This window comes from Somniosus microcephalus, unplaced genomic scaffold (assembly GCF_052327205.1).
Source record: "Somniosus microcephalus isolate GS21.2 unplaced genomic scaffold, FLI_Smic_1.0 unresolved_chr2, whole genome shotgun sequence".
Taxonomy (NCBI): domain Eukaryota; kingdom Metazoa; phylum Chordata; class Chondrichthyes; order Squaliformes; family Somniosidae; genus Somniosus; species Somniosus microcephalus.
This window is the reverse complement of record NW_028225180.1, coordinates 65,368,650-65,388,461: the sequence shown is the minus strand read 5'-3', so window position 1 is coordinate 65,388,461 and position 19,812 is coordinate 65,368,650. Positions and strand designations below refer to the sequence as shown.

The 19,812-nt window shown below is 44.2% G+C and overlaps 2 pseudogenes; one reads left to right on the top strand and one right to left on the bottom strand.

Moving 5' to 3' along the window:
- Positions 1 to 385: 385 nt before the first annotated feature.
- On the bottom strand, positions 386 to 6,739 carry LOC147092753 (beta-1,3-galactosyl-O-glycosyl-glycoprotein beta-1,6-N-acetylglucosaminyltransferase 3-like; annotated as a pseudogene).
- Positions 6,740 to 13,624: 6,885 nt separating this feature from the next.
- LOC147092752 (beta-1,3-galactosyltransferase 5-like) lies at positions 13,625 to 19,113 on the top strand (annotated as a pseudogene).
- The last annotated feature ends 699 nt before the right edge of the window (positions 19,114 to 19,812 follow it).

Genomic DNA, 19,812 nt, shown 5'->3' with positions numbered 1-19,812 from the left:
TACCGAGACAGAGAAGGTGATTTTAGCACTGGTGACCAAAATCTTGCTCAAAGAGTTAGGTTTTAAGCAGCATCCTCAAGGAGGAGAGAGAAGTGCAGAAGCGGAGCGGCTGATGGAACAAATTCCAAATCATAGGTTCCAGGCAATTGAAGGCCTGGTTATCTGAAAGAGGCAGGAATTGCAGGAGAGTAGCGAACTCGGAGGGTTGGAGCACTGAAGGGGGTTACAGAGATATGGAGGGCTGAAACATGGAAGAATTTGAAAAAAATGGTACAAATTTTAAATTGAGGCATTGCCGTAATGGCAGCCAATGTAGGTCAGCGAGCATCGGGCCGGTGGGTGAAGGGGAATATGTGCGAAATAAGATATGGCCCGCTGTGTTTCATTAGTAAGTTCCTGTTCCATGAAACGCTTTGTGTCTGACATATTCCTCCTTACATTGCAAAACTGTGTTGTCTACTTCTTGCTGAAACGTTTGGCGAACAAATGTTTCTGTTGGATGATCCAGTGGAGATCTCCAGACCCATATGCACAGATCTGATATTGGTACCTTCCTGTACAAGGCGAATATAAGGCTCCTTTTGCTATATCACCAGCTTGAAATGACCACTTCACTGCTTGAGTGAAGACTGATGCATCATCCCTGTGGTGCCCAGGAGTGTATGGAATGGAGCCGGGTACCTCAGGCATTCTCTGCAGTATTGCCCAGGTGTGTTCATTGGGGCTGTAGGTATCCTCCGACCACTTGAAAAATGCCTGGATTTCCGGGTTCACAAACATAATACTCACAAATTCCCTGGTGATCAGAACATATGCGCTCCCCACAAACATATCGCTGTGTATGGGTGGGGGGGCTCTTCTTTCGATCTGTTCTCACCATACTCTTGCGGACATCATAATGAAATTTCCACCGTCTCTGAAAGTCAACACCAGGAGCAATTGTTACTCATTTTCCAAGTAAATTCTCATTTTCCTGACACACCACAACTAGCATCAGTAACGATAAACATTCATTGTCCAAATGACTTTGAACTATATCTACTTTGTATGCTTGTATTAATTTTGCATGGAAATTGTTTAAAATATTTCAGTTCAAAAGAGGGAAATATATCCCCAGATTGGCTCAGATTGGTTATTAAGATTCATTCCGGTCACCCGCAAGTATCGTAAAACAAGCCAATCAACAATCACACCTAAAAGGAAATTACGTCAGGGCTTTAAAAACAATGTAGGAAACAGCAAAAGCTCATCTGCCATGGCTGCACTTGCCCGGGAAGAGAGCCCAATACAGTAAGTATGATGTCATCCTTCTATTCTCGTGCCCATACCACGTGATTTCAAACATCCAATGTCGGTCTTGAGGCAATCTAACTCGAGAATCAGGTCTGCACTTGAATGTCCAATGCAGTGACGAGGGAGATGTGAGACCACCTGAGGGACAGGTTCACAACCCTTGAGCTTCACCTCATGTGCAGTGGCTCTACAGTCTGATAATGAGCATGTTTTAATCCTTCAAATATCTATTCAGTTAATTATTACTACATTTAACTGCAGCAACTACTTCCCGGGCAGAGCAGCCCAAGTGGTCACTACCATCTGTGTTTAACAAAGCAAATGCATTGGGGAGAAAGCTACTGATCTACAAACGTAGGCGACATTAATCAGTGAGCGATAATTGTATTAGTGTGAGTAAACTGGATGGAAAGAAAACTGGATGCAGTGAGTGATTGAACGAGTCTGAGGGTGGGAGGGAGTGAGGGAGGGTGGAGGGAGAGATGGGTGTATGCATGGGCTGATGAATGAATGGATGAATGGATGGATGAATGGTTGGATGGATGGATGGACGGATGGATGGATAAAAACCAGGATGAATGGATGGATGGATTGATGGATGAATGGATGGATGGATGGATGGATGGATGGATGGATGGATGGATGGATGGATGGATGGATGGATGGATGGATGGATTAATGGATGGATGGACGGATGGACGGATGGATGGATGGATGGATGAATCGATGGATGGATCGATGGATGAATAGATGGATGGATGATTGGATGGATGGATGCATGGATGGTTGGATGGAAGGATGGAAAGATGGTAGAAAATCAGGATGAATTGATGGACACCCGACATGAAGCTACCATGTACCTGTTTGTATTCCAGTGGAGGTACTGAGACGATAATGTTTGAGCCTTTCATGGCCATGAGACTGTTGGCTATTTCCCGGTTGCTTTTTATTGGATAGTCCTTTCCACAAACATTGATGAGGTATCTCCACGGGGCAGAGCTCCGCAGCAGCTCTTCCATACAGTTCAGTTCAGCCTGAATTCTGGACCATACGGTAGCCTAGAGCTTCTTCAGTACTGGGCCATCGAAAGGGCAGCTCTCACTCAGAACTGCCCCAGCAGTATAGCTCTCCCTCACTACTTCCCCAACAGTACAGCTCTCCCTCAGTACTGCCCCCGACAGCACAACTCTCTCTGATTTCTGCTCCAACAGTACAGCTCTCCCTCACTAATGGCCCCGACAGTATAGCTTTCCCTCACTACTGCACCAACAGTACAGCTCCCCCTCACTACTGCCCCCACAGTACAGCTCTCCCTCAGTACTGCCCCAACATTACAGCTCTCCCTCAGTACAGCCCCGACAGTACAGCTCTCCCACAGTTTTGCCCCCGACAGTACAGCTCTCCCTCAGTACTGATCCGACAGTGCAGCTCTCCATCAGCACTGACCCCGACAGTACAGCTCTCCCTCATGAATGACCCCGACAATACAGCTCTCCCTCAGTATTGCCCCCGACAGTACAGCTCTCGCTCATTACTGTCCCACACAGTACAGCTCTCCCTCAATACTGACCTTGATATACAGCTCTCCCTCTGTACTGACACGACAGTACAGCTCTCCCTCAGTACTGTCCCCAACAGTACAGCTCTCCCTCAGTACTGTCGCAACAGTACGGCTCTCCCTCAGTACTGCCCCGACAGTACAGCTCTCCCTCACTACTGCCCCGGCAGTACAGCTCTCCCAAAGTATTGCCCCCGACAGTACAGCTCTCCCTCACTACTGCCCCAACAGTACAGCCCTCCCTCATTACTGACCCCGACACTACAACTCTCCCTCAGTAATGACCCCGACAATACAGTTCTTCCTCAGTACTGCCTCTGACAGTACAGCTCTCCTGCAGTACTGCCCCCGACAATACAGCTCTCCATCAGTACTGACCCCGACAGTACAGCTCTCCCCATTACTTACCCAACATACAGCTCTCCCTCAGTAGTGACCCAGACAGTACAGCTCTCCCTCAGTACTGACCCCGACAGTACAGCTCTCCCTCAGTACTGCCCCGACAGTACAGCTCTCCCTCAACACTGTCCCCAACAGTACAGCTCTCCCTCAGTATTGCCCCAACAGTACAGCGCTCCATCAGTACTGCCCCGACAGTGCAGCTCTCCCTCAGTACTGCCCCTGACAATACAGCTCTCCCTCAGTACTGCACCAACAGTACAGCTCTCCCTCAGTACTGCCCCGACAGTGCAGCACTCCCTCATTACTGCCCCGACAGTACAGCTCTCCCTCAGTACTGCCCCGACAGTGCAGCTCTCCCTCAGTACTGCCCCCGGTCAGTGCAGCTCTCCCACAGTATAGCCCCGACAGTGCAGCTCTCCCTCAGTACTCCCCCGACAGTGCAGCTCTCACTCAGTACTGACCTCCGACAGTACAGCTGACCCTCAGTACTGATCCCCGACAGTACAGCTCTCCCTCAGTACTGTCCACAACAGTACAGCTCTCCCTCAGTACTGCCCCGACAGTGCAGCTCTGTCTCAGTACTGATCCCTACAGTACAGATCTCCCACAGTATAGCCCCGACAGTGCAGCCCTCCTGCAGTACTGACCCCTGTCAGTACAGCTGTCCTTCAGTACTGGCCCCCGACAGTGCAGCTCTCCCTCAGTACTGTCCCCAACATTACAGCTCTCCCTCAGTACTGCCCCGGACAGTACAGCTCTCCATCAGTAATGATCCCGACATACAGCTCTCCCTCAGTACTGCCCCCGAGAGTACAGCTCTCCCTCAGTACTGCCCCGAAAGTACAGTTCACCCTCAGTACTGACCCCGATAGAACAGCTCTCCCTCAGTACTGCTCCCGACAGTACATCTCACCCTCAGTACTGCCCCCAACAGTACAGCACCCTCAGTACTGCGCCCGACAGTACAGCTCACCCTCTGTTCTGCCCCCGACAGTACAGCTCAACTCCAGTGCTGCCCCCGACAGTACAGCTCTCCCTCAGCACTGCTCCCGACAGTACAGCTCACCCTCAGTGCTGCTCCCGACAGTACAGCTCTCCCTCAGTACTGCTCCTCAACAGTGCAGCTCCTAATTTGTTTTTTTCAGCATTTATGGGACCCACATTTACTTTCGCTAATCTTTCCGTTTTTACAATCCTATAGAAGCTTTTACATTTTGTTTTGATGTCTCTCGCTAGTTTACCTTTTATTGTGCTGAACTTTTTGCTCGGTCTCAACTTCTGGTCCCATCTTTGGTCCGTTAAAAATATTGGATACCAAACGCTTTACTGAGCGTATTACACAAAAAGAATCATAATGAGTTAGAAGTGCACTGCTCTGTCTGTGTGAACTGTGAATTCTAAAATAGGGAGGAAACACCACTTATCTCGCATGAGGTAAATCCCAAAAGTTTGCATTCCTGCTTTCTGTCCAGGAACCACTTTTAAATGTGCCTGTCGGGATACTGGGGGATAAAAGGAGTGTGTTTAACCCTGAAATCCCCGGTGTAAAATGGACTTCTCTCAGTCACAGTCTTTGCTCACACTCACAGAACAGCTGCATTCCCGGCGCTGGGGAACACATCAGCCGCTGGAAATAGGCTTCAGGGGTGGCGGGAAATAAAGGGAGAAATGAAATAAAACACAGAAATTATTCTTAGAATCTATATTAGCCTTACCCTGATCCCGCAACAATATTCTGTCTCTATTTCCGTGTAGATTTCGCAAGTTATATCCTTGTGATTTCACTACAACTGATCAGGTAGAAGTACCTTTTTATTTGATCAAGTCACAAATTGTGAATTTGATCTGATCCTTGCTCTGAGAGACTCCAGAACTCCGCCCTCTGTGTGAAAGCTGCTGCCCGCCCTCAGGGTGGATTTCAACTCAAACATTCCTCATTTGCGTCAGTACAGGGAGCGGCCTTTCTGCACAATTCAAAGTGTAGCGGTTTGACAATTGGCTCCCAATTCACGTGTGGACAGAGCTGGTTATAGATTTAACTGTATCTCTACTTGTTGTAGGGAGGTTCAGTAAAACAGACACATTGTTACATTTCCATCTGGATAGTGTTTGATAAAATTCCCATCGATTTCCTGATGTTTGCGCGTTGAGCCCAGGGACCAAGAGCCAGTGTCTTGTCAGTGAGCTGAGAGGTGGCTGTTTCTGTAGGCGAGGATATCAAACATTTAACTGCCGAATTAAAGTATATAGTAAAGTTCACCCAGTGCTGTAGCTGTTATCATGGTTACATTTTCCTCATTTTCAAGGTGGTTATCAGACAGTAATAAATATCCCCATCCCGAGATGGAACGGTCCGAGAGAAAGTGTTGGAGAGCAGATGGTGGTGAGAACTCTGAGGGGCAGATTGGAAGAAAAAGGGAAATATCGCAATCTGCCCTCGGAATTACCACCATAAACTATCTTCAAACACTTTCGCTCAGTCACTTCCTTCCCGGGGAGGGGATATATATTATTGTCAGAGAACAAGCTGAAAATGAGGAAAGAACAACCTTTATAACAACGACAGCACAGAAATGGTCCTTTCTGTACGTAAGAATATAACGGGTGTATCTGCTGCAGATTCCCAATGTTAAATGTAACTGTGGAAAGTCAGTGCTCATTCCCCCAGTAATTGAAGCGATTGATGTTCAGGGTTAGTTTAATTCGGCAGTTAACTGGTTAATGACCTCAGGTACAGAAACAGCCTCCTCTCAGCTCACTGACAAGACACTGACTCTGGTACCCTGGGCTCAAAGCCACAAACATCTGCAAATCGATGGGAATTTTAACAATGTCTCAGATGGAAATGTGACAATTTATTTCTAACCATGTATCTGATTCACTGAACTTCCCTGGAATAAGTCGATATAAAGTCAAATTTATAACTAACTTTGTTCACAGGGGAAGCGGAATCAAATTATCAAACCGGTTGGAGTTGGTTTGATCCAAAAGGCCGTTCCCTGTTCCGAAGCGGATGAGGGTTGTTTGCATGGAAATCAATCCTGAGGGCTGGCAGCAGCTTTCACACAGAGGGCAGAGTTTTAAGTCTCACAGAACAAGGATCAGCTCAAATTTACAATCTGTAACTTGCTCATATCAAACAAGGAACTTCTAATGATTGGTTGTAGTGTAATAACAAAGATATCACTCGCAAAATCGGCACGGAAATAGAGAAAGAAAATCCTTGCACATCAAAGCAAGGTTAATGTAGCTTCGAAGCTTCATTCCTGTGTTTTACGATTTTAGTATCTCCCTTTCTCTCTAAGGACAGTAAATCGCGCACTGATGTGTTCCCCAGCGCCGGCGATGCAGCTATTCTGTGAATGTGGGCTCAGTGACTGACGGTAGTCCATTTTACATTGGGGATATCGCAGCTAAACCTGGTCTACTGGCCCCCACCAGTTTCCCTGCGGCATCTCAAATTACAATCAGGTCGCAGGATCCCATCACTGCTCTTAATACAAAAACTAACTACTCAGATTAGCAACAGGTATGAGCGTCCCATCACTAATCTTTACACATAAATAAACGAGTCAAATTATGAAAAGGTAGTCGGGTCTCCATTACTAATCTGTTAATGAAAATAATTACACACATTTACAATAGAACACCATCACTACTCTGTTATTAACAACTAAGTACCCAAATTACCAACAGGCACGAAGTTTCCTCCGAGTGGGTATCACATTTGGCATGATTTAAACTGACACAAATAGTTACAAGCTCCAGCAACCTTGTCCCACAGATTGAGAATTGTAAACACTTGTATCATATTGCCCCACGATCTGCGTTGCGTTAACCAAAAGATACACCAACGTTCCAAGCTTTCTGTATATTTGTGGTTCCTCAGACCGAGCAGCTCCCCAGTGAATCTGCATATAACCCTCTCTAAAGTTTCCATCCTTCCTATAGTGCAGGGCTCAATACCACGCACAAAACTCTAACTGAGGTCTTATTAACATTTTATATAGGCACATCGCTACCTTCTGGGTTTTATGTTCTATACCTCGCATTAAACCTAGAACTGCATCAGCTTCTTTAGGACTTTCTCAACGTGAGGCATTGCTTTGAATGTCCTTTCAATCTGTATCCCCAAATCTCGCTGCTCTTCCACAGTACCTAGCCGTCTTGCACTCCGAATATAATTACTGCTCTTCTAAATAAGTAACTATATCTCCTATGCTAGCATCCTCTGCGAGTTTCGACACCAGTCCCTCTAGGCCTTTATGAATCATTAGCAAATTAATGAATCTAAAGCAATTGGGCATAAACCTCAGCAACAATAAACTAACCATAAATACATAGAAACCCCAATAAACTGGCCTCAAATGAGTTAAGTCTCTGAAATTAGTAGGCTATGCTGAAATGGATATAACCTCCTGCATTAATAAACTAACTCCAAACTGCTATATTCGGAAACTATAATTAACTGAAATAACAACAGAAAATGCTGGAAATACTCAGCAGGCCAGGGCACTTTGCAGCCTGCCGGACTCAACATTGAGTTTAACAATTTCAGATAATTATCCCTGCCCCCATTTTTCATGCAGTATGATTTTTGCCATTCCCATTTGCAACATTTTATCTTTCCTGCCTCTTACAAAAGTACAGGGTGTTCTTTCAATTCCTTCCACCCCTCCTAACCACCCCCCTGTCGCTGCACCTGTTTAATATCTGTTACATCTCCAGCTTTTTTCAGTTCTGATGAAGGGTCCCAGACCTGACCTGTTTCTCTCTCCACGAATGCTGCCTGGCCTGCTGAGTATTTCCAGCATTTTCTGTTGTCATTTCAGATTTCCAGCATCCGCAGTATTTTCCTATTACTATAATAAACTGACAACTTTAAATGTCCCTTTTTGTCCTTGACGTGCTGTTCACAGTTCGAAGCCGAGACGCTGTATTTGCGACGATTGTCTGTTGTCCAAGTTCATAATGTCCACTCAGGATAGAAGACAAGAGAACAGGCAGTTGAGGAATTGCAGAGGAACGCCGTTTATTCAGACTCGTAAATGGTAAGAAGGAGTTTACTACTTTCAGTGGAGTGTCGGTGTAGAGCTGGGTCTGATGGGTCTGGAGCTAGGTCAGTTGGGTGTAGGTGAGGGGCTGCGTCAGTGGGATGTGGGACTGGGATAGTGGGGTGTGGGGCTGGGTCGTTGAGTGTGGGGCTGGGTCAGGGGTGTGTAGGTGTGGGGCTGGGTCAGAGGGATGTGGGGCTGGGTCATTGTGGTGTGGGGCTGCGTAAGTGGTGTGTAGGGCTGGGTCAGTGGGGTGTGGGGTTGGGTCATTGTGGTGTGGGGCTGGGTCAGTGGGGTGTGGGACTTGGTCATTGGGGTGTTGGTGTGGGGCTGGGTCGGTGGAGTTTCGATATGGAGCTTGGTCTGTGGGATGTGGGACTGTGTCAGTGGACTGTGGGGCTGGATTAGTGGGGTGTCGCTGTGTGGCTGGGTCAGTGTGGTGTGCGGCTGGGCTGGTGGGGTGTAGGTGTGGGGCTGGGTCAGTGGAGTGTGGGGCTAGATCAGTGGGGTGTCGCTGTGTGGCTGGGTCAGTGTGGTGTGCGGCTGGGCTGGTGGGGTGTAGGTGTGGGGCTGGGTCAGTGGGGTGTGGGCCTGGGTCAGTGTGGTGTGTGGCTGGGTCAGTGGGGTGTGGGGCTGGGTCAGTGGGGTGTCGCTCTGTGGCTTGGTCAGTGTGGTTTGGGGCTGGGCCGGTGGTGTTTAGGTGTGGGTCTGTGTCAGTGGGGTGGGGCTCGGTCAGCGAGGTGTGGGGTCGCTAGCCTAAAGGGAACATTGGTGAACTGTAATGTTCATTGAAAAGGCAAGTTAAAACGGCAAAGAAAAGATCCATTTATGGACAGAACCTTCCCTGTCTCTGTAACCTCCTCCAGCCCTACAAGGCGCCACCTCCAAGATCACTCTGTTCATCCAGCTCTGATCTGTTGTCCATTTCACCCTCTCTTCAACCTCTCTATGACGGCCATGCTTTCGGCTGTCCAGGCCATCTGCGCTGCAATTCCCCACCTCAGATTCTCCAGCTCCTTCTCCTCCTTTTAAGACCCACCTGAAACTCCCTTGTTTGGACAACGTTCTGAGCACCCTTCTGCCACCTTTATTCAGCGCCCGTCATTTGTTTGATTCGCCTCCTGTGAAGTGCCCGGTGATGTTTTTCTATGTTTAAAGCACTGAGGAAATGCAAGTTGTTTCTGTTGTGTGTTTATTACACTAGTGTCAGCGTGAGTGAAACAGCATATACCTGACGTTCGCAAGGTCTCAACCTTGGTTATAAATTAATGCCGGAGAATAACTTCAACTATTGTTTGGAAAAATTACTGATCCGAGACTGAATCGCTTTTAGATTTCCTCAGCGGGGAGAGGAAAGGACGCTGTCTGATAGTTTGATTGGATGCTCATGTGTGGGCGCACACACATCGAGACACGTATACAAATGGAGAATTATGATTGTAAAGCAGCAGTTAAATCTACCTCTTGTCCATTTATGGCGTTTCTGCATCTTGCAAAACCCCTAAATATACCACTAATCAATGATGTGCATCACCTCCCCATTTAAAGTTACACGACGCTTAACATTATGCATTGTTGTTAATATTAGTAGAACATCTCTGAATGCCCTCACCTCCTACAGTGCTCATTAGTTAGGTGTTGACACCATGAGAGATATGGTGAAAATATTCAAATAGAAGCACCAACACAACACATTTCAATGAACGCATGAACAATGTCACTGCCTATATGACCAGAGGGATCAAATCAAGCTATATACAGAGTGTATAAAAATTGCATTCATAAATTAAAATAATTGAAAATCAAAACTCAACAATTCAAAAATAATAAGCATAAACCTGTCAAGAGAAACAATAAAACACCACAAGACTCTGTGAAACCAGATGGAGGATCATTTAATTCTTGAACATAAATAAAGGCAATTACAAAGCTATGAAGACAGACTTGGCAAATGTGGACTGGGAAAATAGATTAAAGGGTAAGTCGTTAGAAAAGCAGTGACAGTCATTTAAGGAGATATTTCAAAACTCTCAGCAAAGGCTTATTTCAGTGGGAAAGGAAGACTCTACGAGAAGGATGAATCATCCATGACTAACGAAGGAAGTTAAGGATGGTATCAAATTGAAATAATTCTGCTGATGATACAATGCTAGTTGGGACTGTAACTGTTAGGAGAACACAGAGAGTCTGCCAAGGTATATATACATACCTTATATATATATATAGGTATATATATATATATATAAGTGAGTGGACAGTAAGGTGGCAGATGGAGTATAATGTAGGGAAATGTGAGGTTATTCACTTTGGTAAGAATTATAGAAAAATGGAATATTTTTTAAATGATGAAAAGCTTTCAAATGTTGCTATTCAGAGAGATTTGTGTGTCCTCATCCAAGAAACACAGAAACCTAGCATGCAGGTACAGCAAGCAATTGGCATGTTGGCCGTCATTGTAAGGGGGTTTGAGTACAAGAGTAAGGAAGTCATGCTACAAATATACAGTGTCTTGGTGACACCACATTTGGAGTACTGTGCACAGTTTTGGTGTCCAATTCTAAGCAAGGATATACTTGCCTTGGAGGCAGTGAAACAAAGGGTCACTAGATTGATTCCTTGGATGAGAGGTCTGTCCTATGATGGGAGATTGTGTAGAATAGGCCTATACTCTCTGGAGATTAGAAAAGTCAGTGGTGATCTCATTGAAACATACAAGATTCTTAAGTGGATGGAAAGGGTAGAGGCTGAGAGGTTGTTTCCCCTGGCTGGAGTGTCTGGAACTAGGGGGCAAAGTCTCAGGATAAGGGGTAAGCCATTTAAAACTGAGGTGAGGAGGGATTTCTTCACTCAGAGGGCTGTGAATATTTGGAATCCTCTGCCCCAGAGGACGGTGAACGCTGAGCCTTTGAATATATTCAATGCTGAGATAGATATATTTTTGGACTCTGGGGGAATCAAGGGATATGGAGATCGGGCTTGAAATTGGAGTTGAGGTCGATGATCAGCCATAATTTATTGAATGGCAGAGCAGGCTCGAGGGGCCGTATGGCTTACTCCAGCACTTACTTCTTATGTTCTTACGTCCTTATGAAAAGGCACACGACGTTGCAAGATTAGTGGTAGGCCAGAGCATTGTGATTTTTTTAGAATCCAGCAAAGGATGACTGAAAAATAATTAAGAGGGAGAAGATAGATAATGAGAGCAAATTAGCAAAAAATATAAAAACAGACATTACGAGCTTCTACAGCTATATACAAAAGAAGAGAGCCGCTAAAGTATTGGTTAGTCATATAGAGGATGAGACTGGGGAATTAATAATGGGAAACAAGGAAATGGAAGAGAATTTGAACGAATATTTCGTATCAATCGTCATGGTAGAAGATTGTGAATCAAGGGGCTATAGGGAGGGAGGAATTTGAACAATCTCTCTTAGCAGAGAAAATGTACTAGTCAAACTAATGGGACTGAAGAATGACAAGTCCCCTGGGCCTGATGGCACACATGCTATTGTTATTAAAGTACTGGCTGCAGAGATAGTGGATGTGTTGCTTGTAATCTACCAAAATGGATTGTGGATAGGTCCCAGCTGATTGGAAAACTGCAAAAGTAACTCCGCTATTCAAGAAAGGAAGGAGCCACAAAGCAGGAAACTATAGGCCAGTTAGCCTACAATCTGTTATCGAGAAAATGTTGGAATTCATCATTAAGGATATAATAACAGGACATTTAGAAAATCATAATACAATCAAGCAGAGTCAACATGGTTTTATGAAAGGGAAATCGTTTTTGACAAATTAGCTGTAGTACTTTCAGGATGTATTGAACAGGGTGGATAAAGGGGTACCAGTAGATGCAGTGTATTTGCATTTCCAGAAGGCATTCAGTACTGTGACACCTAAAAGTTTACTGCACAAGATAAGCGCTCATGGTGTTGGTGGTAATATATTCGATTGCATGGAGGATTGGCTGAATAAAGCAAATCAGAGATTCAGAATAGATGGATCATTCTCAGGTTTGCAAAACGTAACTAGTGGGTTGCTAAAGGGATCAGTGCTGGGGCTTCAACTATTTACAATTTATATTACTGACTTGCATGAAGGGACCGAGTGTACTTTTGCCGAATTTGCTGATGATACAAAGATAGGCGGGAAAGCAAGTTTTGAGGTGTACAAAACGAGTCTGCAAAGGGTTAAATGAATGGGTAAAAAATTGTCAGATGGAGTATAATGTGGGAAAATGAGAGGTTATCCAATTTGTTAGGAAGATTAAAAAGCAAAATATGATTTAAATGCAGAGACACTACATAATTCGGCGGTGCAGAGGGATCTGGGTGTTCTTGTACATGAAGCTGAAAAAGTTAGCATGCTGGTACAGCAATAGTTAGGAAGGCAAATGGAATATTCGGCTTCATTGCAAGGGGGAAGGAGTATAAATGTACGGAAGTCTTGCTACAACTGTACAGAGCGTTGGTGAGACCACAGCTGGTGTACTGCGTACAGTTGTAGTCTCCTTATTTAAGGAAGGATATACTTGTATTGCAAGAAGTTCAGAGAAGCTTCACTTGGTTGATTCCTGAGATGAAGGGGCTGTCTTAAGAAAAAATGGTTGATCAGGTTGGACCCATACTCATTGGAGTTTAGAAGAATGAGAGGTGGTCTCATTGAAACATATACGTTTCTGAGGTGGCTTGAGATGGTAGATGCTGACAGGATGTTTCGCCTCATGGGGGAATCTAGAACCACGGGGCATAGTTTCAGAATACGGGTCGCCCATTTAAAACGGAGATGAGGAGGAACTTCTTCTCTCAGAGGGCCGTGAATACTTGGAAATCTCTACCCTAGAGAGCTGTGGAGCTGAGTCATTGAATATATTCAAGGTGGAGAAAGAAATCGCTATTTGAAAGTATGGTACATTCCAACAAGAAGGAAGCGTAATGGAACCAAAGCAAGAGCTCCTTGGATTACGAGAGAGATAGAAAAGATGATGAAACAAAAAAGAGGGTGTATGATGATTGTCAGGTGAATTCTTCACGGGAGAACCAGACTAAATATAATAAGTTGAGAGGGGAAGTGAAGATGAAAGTAAGATTGGCAAAGAGAGAATATGAGAGTAGAATGGCCGTTAACATAAAAGGGAACCTGAAAACTTCCTACCAGCATATAAAGAGTAAATATGTATTAAGAGGCGGGGAGGGGCCTATTAGGAACGAAGCAGTTGATATATGCTCAGCGGCACAGGGCTAGAATACTTAATGAATACTTTGTATCGGTGTTTGCTAAAGAAGTGGATGCTGACAAAATATTGGTAGAAGCCAATATGGTAGATGTATTGGATGCGGTGGAAATTAATAGGCAGGATGTACTGGAAAAGCTGGATATGCTTCGAGTGGGTAAGTCGGCTTGTCCGGATGGCTGGCATCCCAGATTGCTAAGGCAAGTAGGGTTTGAGATAGAGGAAGGGCTTGCCATAATCTTCCAATCTTCCCTAGATACGGGTGAGGTGCCAATGGATTGGAATGTGGCAAAGATGGCACACTTGTTCAAGAAAGGGTGCAAGGACAATCCACGTAAATACAGGCCGGTCAGTTTAACATCAGTGGGGGGTCAGGTTTTAGAAACTATAATCAGGAAAAAAATTAACAAGAACTTGTAGAGTTTTAAGCTAACTAAGAAGAGCCAGCACGGATTTATAAAGGGCCGATCGTGTTTAATTAATCTAATTGAATTTTTTGATGAAATAACAGAGAAGGATGATGAAGGGAATGCAGTGGATGTTGTATATATGGATTTGAAGACCGCGTTTGACAAAGTACCACATAAAGGGCTGGTTATCAAAATTGGGCCTCATGGAATAGGAGGGTCAGTGTCAGCTTGCATAAGAAACTGGCTTAAGGACTGAAAACAGCGAGTCGTGCTAAATGGTCGTTCTTCAAACTGGAGCATGGTAGACAGTAGTCCTCCCTAAGCTGGAGCCACTGTTTTTTGATATATATATAAACGACTTGATATTTGAATACAGGATAAAATTTGAAAGCTTGCCGATGATGGCAAACTTGGAGGTGTGGCAAACAGTGAGGAGCATACCAATCTACAGCAACAGAAAATAGATAGGCTAGAATAACGGGAAGACAAGTGGCAGCTGGAATTTAATACAGAGAAGGATGAGATGATGCATTTTGGCAGAAGGATAGGGAGAGGCAATATAGACTTAATGGCGCAGTTCGAAAGAGTGTGCACAGAGGGACCTGGGTTTCATGAGCACAGATCTTTAAACGTGGCAAGACATATTGAGAGAGTAGTTTTCAAAGCATATGGGATCTTGGGCTTCATAAATCGAGGTATAGAGCACAAAAGCAGGAAAGCTATGCTGGACCTTTATAAAGCTCTAGTTAGGCCACAACTAGACTATTGTGTACAGTTCTGGTCACCACAGTTTAGGAAGGATGCGAAGGTGCTTGAGCTGGTTCAGAGGAGATTGACCAGAATGGTTCCAGGGATGAGGGTTTTTAGCCAGAAGGTTAGGTTGCAGATGCTGGGGTTGTTCTCCTTGGAGAAAACGAGTTTGAGGGAAGATTTGATAGAGGTTGACAAGATAATGACGGGTTTGGATAAGGTAGACAGAGAAAGGCTATTCTCATTAGCTGATGATATAAGGACTAGGGGATACAGACTTAAGGTTTTGGAAAAGAGATACAGGGGGGATGTGAGGAAGAACATTTTTAAACAGTGAGTGGTAATGACCAGGAACTCGCGGCCGATGTGGGTGGAGGAAACGGAGATGGTCAATGATTTCAAAAGGAAATCAGATAGGCACCAGATGAAAGTAACTTTCAGGGCTACGGGGATAGACCGGGTGAACGGCACTGACTGGATTGGTTCACAGAGAGACGGTATGGGCTCGATGCACCAAAAGGCCTCCTTCTGTGCTGAAATAACTCAATGACTCTATGACTCTTTTGACATGGAGCACAAAAGCCAGAAAGTTAAACATTTATAGAACACCAATCGGCCCCAGCTGCAGTATTGTGTCCAATTATGGGAACCACGCCTTAGGAAGGACGTCAAGACTTAGTAGAGCGCATAGAAGAGATTTACTAGAATGGCTCCAGGGATGAGAGATATACAGTTAAGTTGATAGACTTTAGATTCTGGGTTTGTTCTCCTTAGTGCAGAGAAGAACAAGAGGATATTTGGTAGACATGCTTAAAATCATTAAGGGTTTAGGTAGAGTAAATAAAGAGAAACTCTTTACAATGGCTGAATGATCGATTACGAGAGGGCACAGAATTAAGGTGATTGGCAAAGTAACCAGAATCGACTTGAGGGAAAACCCTTTTTCACAACAAATGGTTAGCATTTGGAATGCACAGCCTGATGGGGGATGGATACAGATTCAATAGTAGCTTTCAAAAGGGTACAGAAAATATAGCTGGAGAAGATACAAATCCTGGGATATGGGGGAAGAGCGGAGAAATGTGACTAACTGGATAGCTCTTCAAAAGAGCCGGCATAGACCCGATGGCCCGAATGGTCTCCTTCTGTGCTGTACTATTCTATGAATCTATGATCCTTTGAGTGGAGCGAAATTGGCTTTGATAAAGCACCTCCCAAATCACAACCCATGTTACAACATTTCCTAAATTGTTTCATCGAAACAGAAGTTATCGTTATAAGAATGGTATCAGCTTCCTACTAGGTACATAGGACCAAGGGTAGGACATTTGGCCCATGAACCTGTTCCATCATTCAATGAGATCATGGCTGATCTGGAACCTAACTCCAGACACTCACTTTGCCCCATATAATATAATCTATCAATTCCTGATTTAAAATTAACATTAGCAGTTCCTTGATTGCCGATATGTCCTTTCTAAGGTGTGGTGCCCAGAACTGCGCACATTACTCCAGGTATGGTCCAACGAAGGCTAAGTATTGATGTAGCAAAACGTCTTTCCCCTTGTATTCTTGCCTTCTACATATGAAGATCAGCATTTCAATAGCCTTTTTAATTCGTTTCTGTACTTGTCCATGAAATTTTAACGATCTATATACATGGACCATCTAAGTCTCTTTGGACTCCATTGTTTCTAGATATGGACCTCCACTGTTTCTAGCTTTGGACCTCCATTGCTTCCAGCTTTATATCTCCACTGTTTCTAGGTTTGGACATCTAATATTTCTAGCTTTGAAATTCCAGTGTTTCTAGCTTTGGAGCTCTAATATTTCTAGCTTTGAAATTCCAGTGTTTCTTACTTTGGACCTCTAATATTTCTAGCTTTGAAATTCCACAGTTTCTAGTTTTAGATCTCCACTGTTCCTAGCTTTGAACCTCCAGTGATTGTAGATTTGAACCTCCACGGTTTCTAGTTTTGGACCTCCAATGTTTCTAGCTTTGAACCTCCAGTTATTCTTGATTTGGACCTCCACTGTTTCTAGATTTGAACCTCCAGTGTTTCTAGATTTGAATCTCCAATATTTCTAGCATCGAACCTCCAGTGATTCTGGATTTGGACTTCCACTGTTTCTAGATTGGAACCTCCACTGTTTCTAGATTTGAACCTCCACTGTTTCTAGATTTGAACCTCCACTGTTTCTAGATTTTAACCTCCACTGTTTCTAGTTTTGGACCTCCAATGTTTCTAGATTTGAAACTCCACTGTTAATAGATTTGGACCTCCACTGTTTCTAGATTTGAACCTCCACTGTTTCTAGATTTGAACCTCCACTGTTTCTAGATTTGAACCTCCACTGCTTCTAGATTTGAACCTCCAATGTTTCTAGTTTGGACCTCCAATGTTTCTAGATTTGAACCTCCAATGTTTCTAGATTTGAACCTCCACTGTTTCTAGATTGCACCTCCACTGTTTCTAGATTTGAACCGCCACTGTTTCTAGATTTGTACCTCCACTGTTTCTAGATTTGAACTGCCACTGTTTCTAGATTTAGATCTCCAATGTTTCTAGCTTTGGACCTCCACTGTCTCTGGATTTGAACCTCCAGTGATTGTAGATTTGGACCTCCACTGGTTCTAGAATTGGACCTCCACTGTTTCTAGATTTGAACCTCCACTGTCTCTAGATTTGAACCTCCAGTGATTGTAGATTTGGACCTCCACTGTTTCTAGATTTGGACCTCCACTGTTTCTAGATTTGAACCTCCAGTGATTGTAGATTTGGACCTCCACTGTTTCTAGCTTTGGACCTCCACTGTTTCTAGCTTTGGACCTCCACTGTTTCTAGATTTGAACCTCCAGTGATTGTAGATTTGAACCTCCAGTGATTGTAGATTTGGACCTCCACTCTTACTAGTTTTAGACCTCTACTGTTTCTAGCTTTGACTCTCAACTGTTTCTAGCTCTGGGCTTCCTCTGTTTCTAGCTTTGGATCACCACTTTTTCTACCATTAGAACATTATTCTATTTACCATATTTATAAATCACTGCTGTCAAGATGAAAACCTGTTCAGACCCTCCTGTGATCTTCGACTTTTATTATGCTAATGGCGACTTCAACTTATTACATTAAACCAGTTACTGGGTTTTAAAGTTAGGGACAGAGGAACACCAGCCCAACAAGTTAAGAGCTGATATGATGATTCGGCATTAACGTTTACATTACCAAGGCGAGTAAATGGAGATCAGATACAGATCAACCATGATCCAATTGAATGGCAGAACATGTTCGATGGGGTGAATAGCCTTCTCCTATTCCTATGTTACTAATCAAGCCAGATAATCTTAAACTGGAAAGTGTTTCCCCTTGCATTGCTCGGATACCACCAAAATCAATGTGTTTATTTTGTTTTACAGTTGATTCAAAACATGAAGCTATTTTCTGTTGCAATATGTGGTTTCAAATTTCGTCCAAAAAATGTTTATTTTTTTTGTGATCCTTTTGGTGACACTTGGTATATTTGGATATTTACGCTGCAACATTCCTGACCCTTGTCTTAACACAGAATTAAATGACACTTCCTATTTAATGTGACCTGATAGGAGATGTGATATCAGTCCCCCATTTCTGGTCCTTCTCGTCACCAGTGCCCAGGACTATTTCGAAGCTCGCTCGGTCATTTGCCAGACCTGGAGGAGAGAGCCGACAACACAGGGCAAGAGAGTCGTGACCTATTTCCTGCTCGGGTACAGCCGGGAGCATCAGGAGCACCTGCTAGAGGAAGGTTTGCTGCACAAAACATCATACAGACAGAGCTCAGCGACACTTATTACAACCTGAACACCAAGGTGCTGATGGGACTGCAATGGGTGAGCCGATTTTGTCCGCCTGCCTCCTTTGTGATGAAAACCGATTCAGACATGTTTGTCAATGTTGAATATTTAAGAGATCTCTTGTCGCGAACCAGTCACAGGAACATCTACACTGGCCACATACAGAGACATGCAAGTCCTGTCAGGGACAAATCCAGTAAATGGTACGTGAGTGAACAGGAATACCCTCTGGAAACGTATCTGCCATACTGCCCTGGCACTGGGTACGTGCTCTCGACTGATGTTGCCTACCGAATTTGGAACGTTGTGAATACAGTCCCGAAATTGAAACTCGAGAACATTTTCGTCGGTCTCTGTCTGGCTAAGTTGAAGATAGCGCCGGTGGAACTCCACTCACAGCAAACGTTCCACATTTCAAAGGTCCCATTTTCTGTTTGTGACTTTTGTAAATTCGTGGCCTCTCATGGGGTGAAACCCTCCAACTGCTGATCCACTGGAAGACACTGGCAGATGCGGAAACTGAGGACTGCCCACCTTGTCATTTGCCCCTCCAGATTCCACTTGCTCCAGTCGTTTATTGAGAGGCATCACTGCATGCTGTCTGAACCCATCACTGCTGCTGCTGGGGTGCAGGCAGAATACTCACTGCCCCTCCAAAATAAGCTGTGTCAAGTGCATAAAGTTGTTTCTAGGAGATTCGACAAGGTGTTACGGTTATCTACCCTTTATTGGAATTTGTAGATCTCCATTGATTCGCTACATTCTGTTCACTTTTAGGAACGCTCCTTCCAGTTGTGGTGCTGACGAGCCTCAGTTTGACGTCTCCCATTTCCTCCGCCTGTATCACAGAGAAGCAAAATCCACATCTCCGCTTCCCAAATTGCCACTTACCTCGATTTATGACGACAAAAAGTAACATAAAATCAAGCTATATAAAGTTGTTTATTTTTAAGGGAGTTAGCAATTGAACCAGAGAGAAGATGAGATTAATTTTTCTCTCACAGCAACTTGTTATGTTCTGGAATGCAGTGCTTTGAAATGGTGGTGAAAGCAGTTTCAATGGTAACTTTCAAAATTAATTCGATAAATACTTCAAGGGGAAATCGTGCTGGGCTATAGGGAAGGAGCAGAGGAATGGAACTAAATAGAGGCTCTTTCACAGAGCCAGCACAGAAACAAGTTTCTTGATCAACCAATAAATTTAATCAAAGAGCTTGTTGAAAATAATTTCTGTCATTTTTTTCAGTAACTGAAATGTCTAATCTTCAAAATAAGTATCT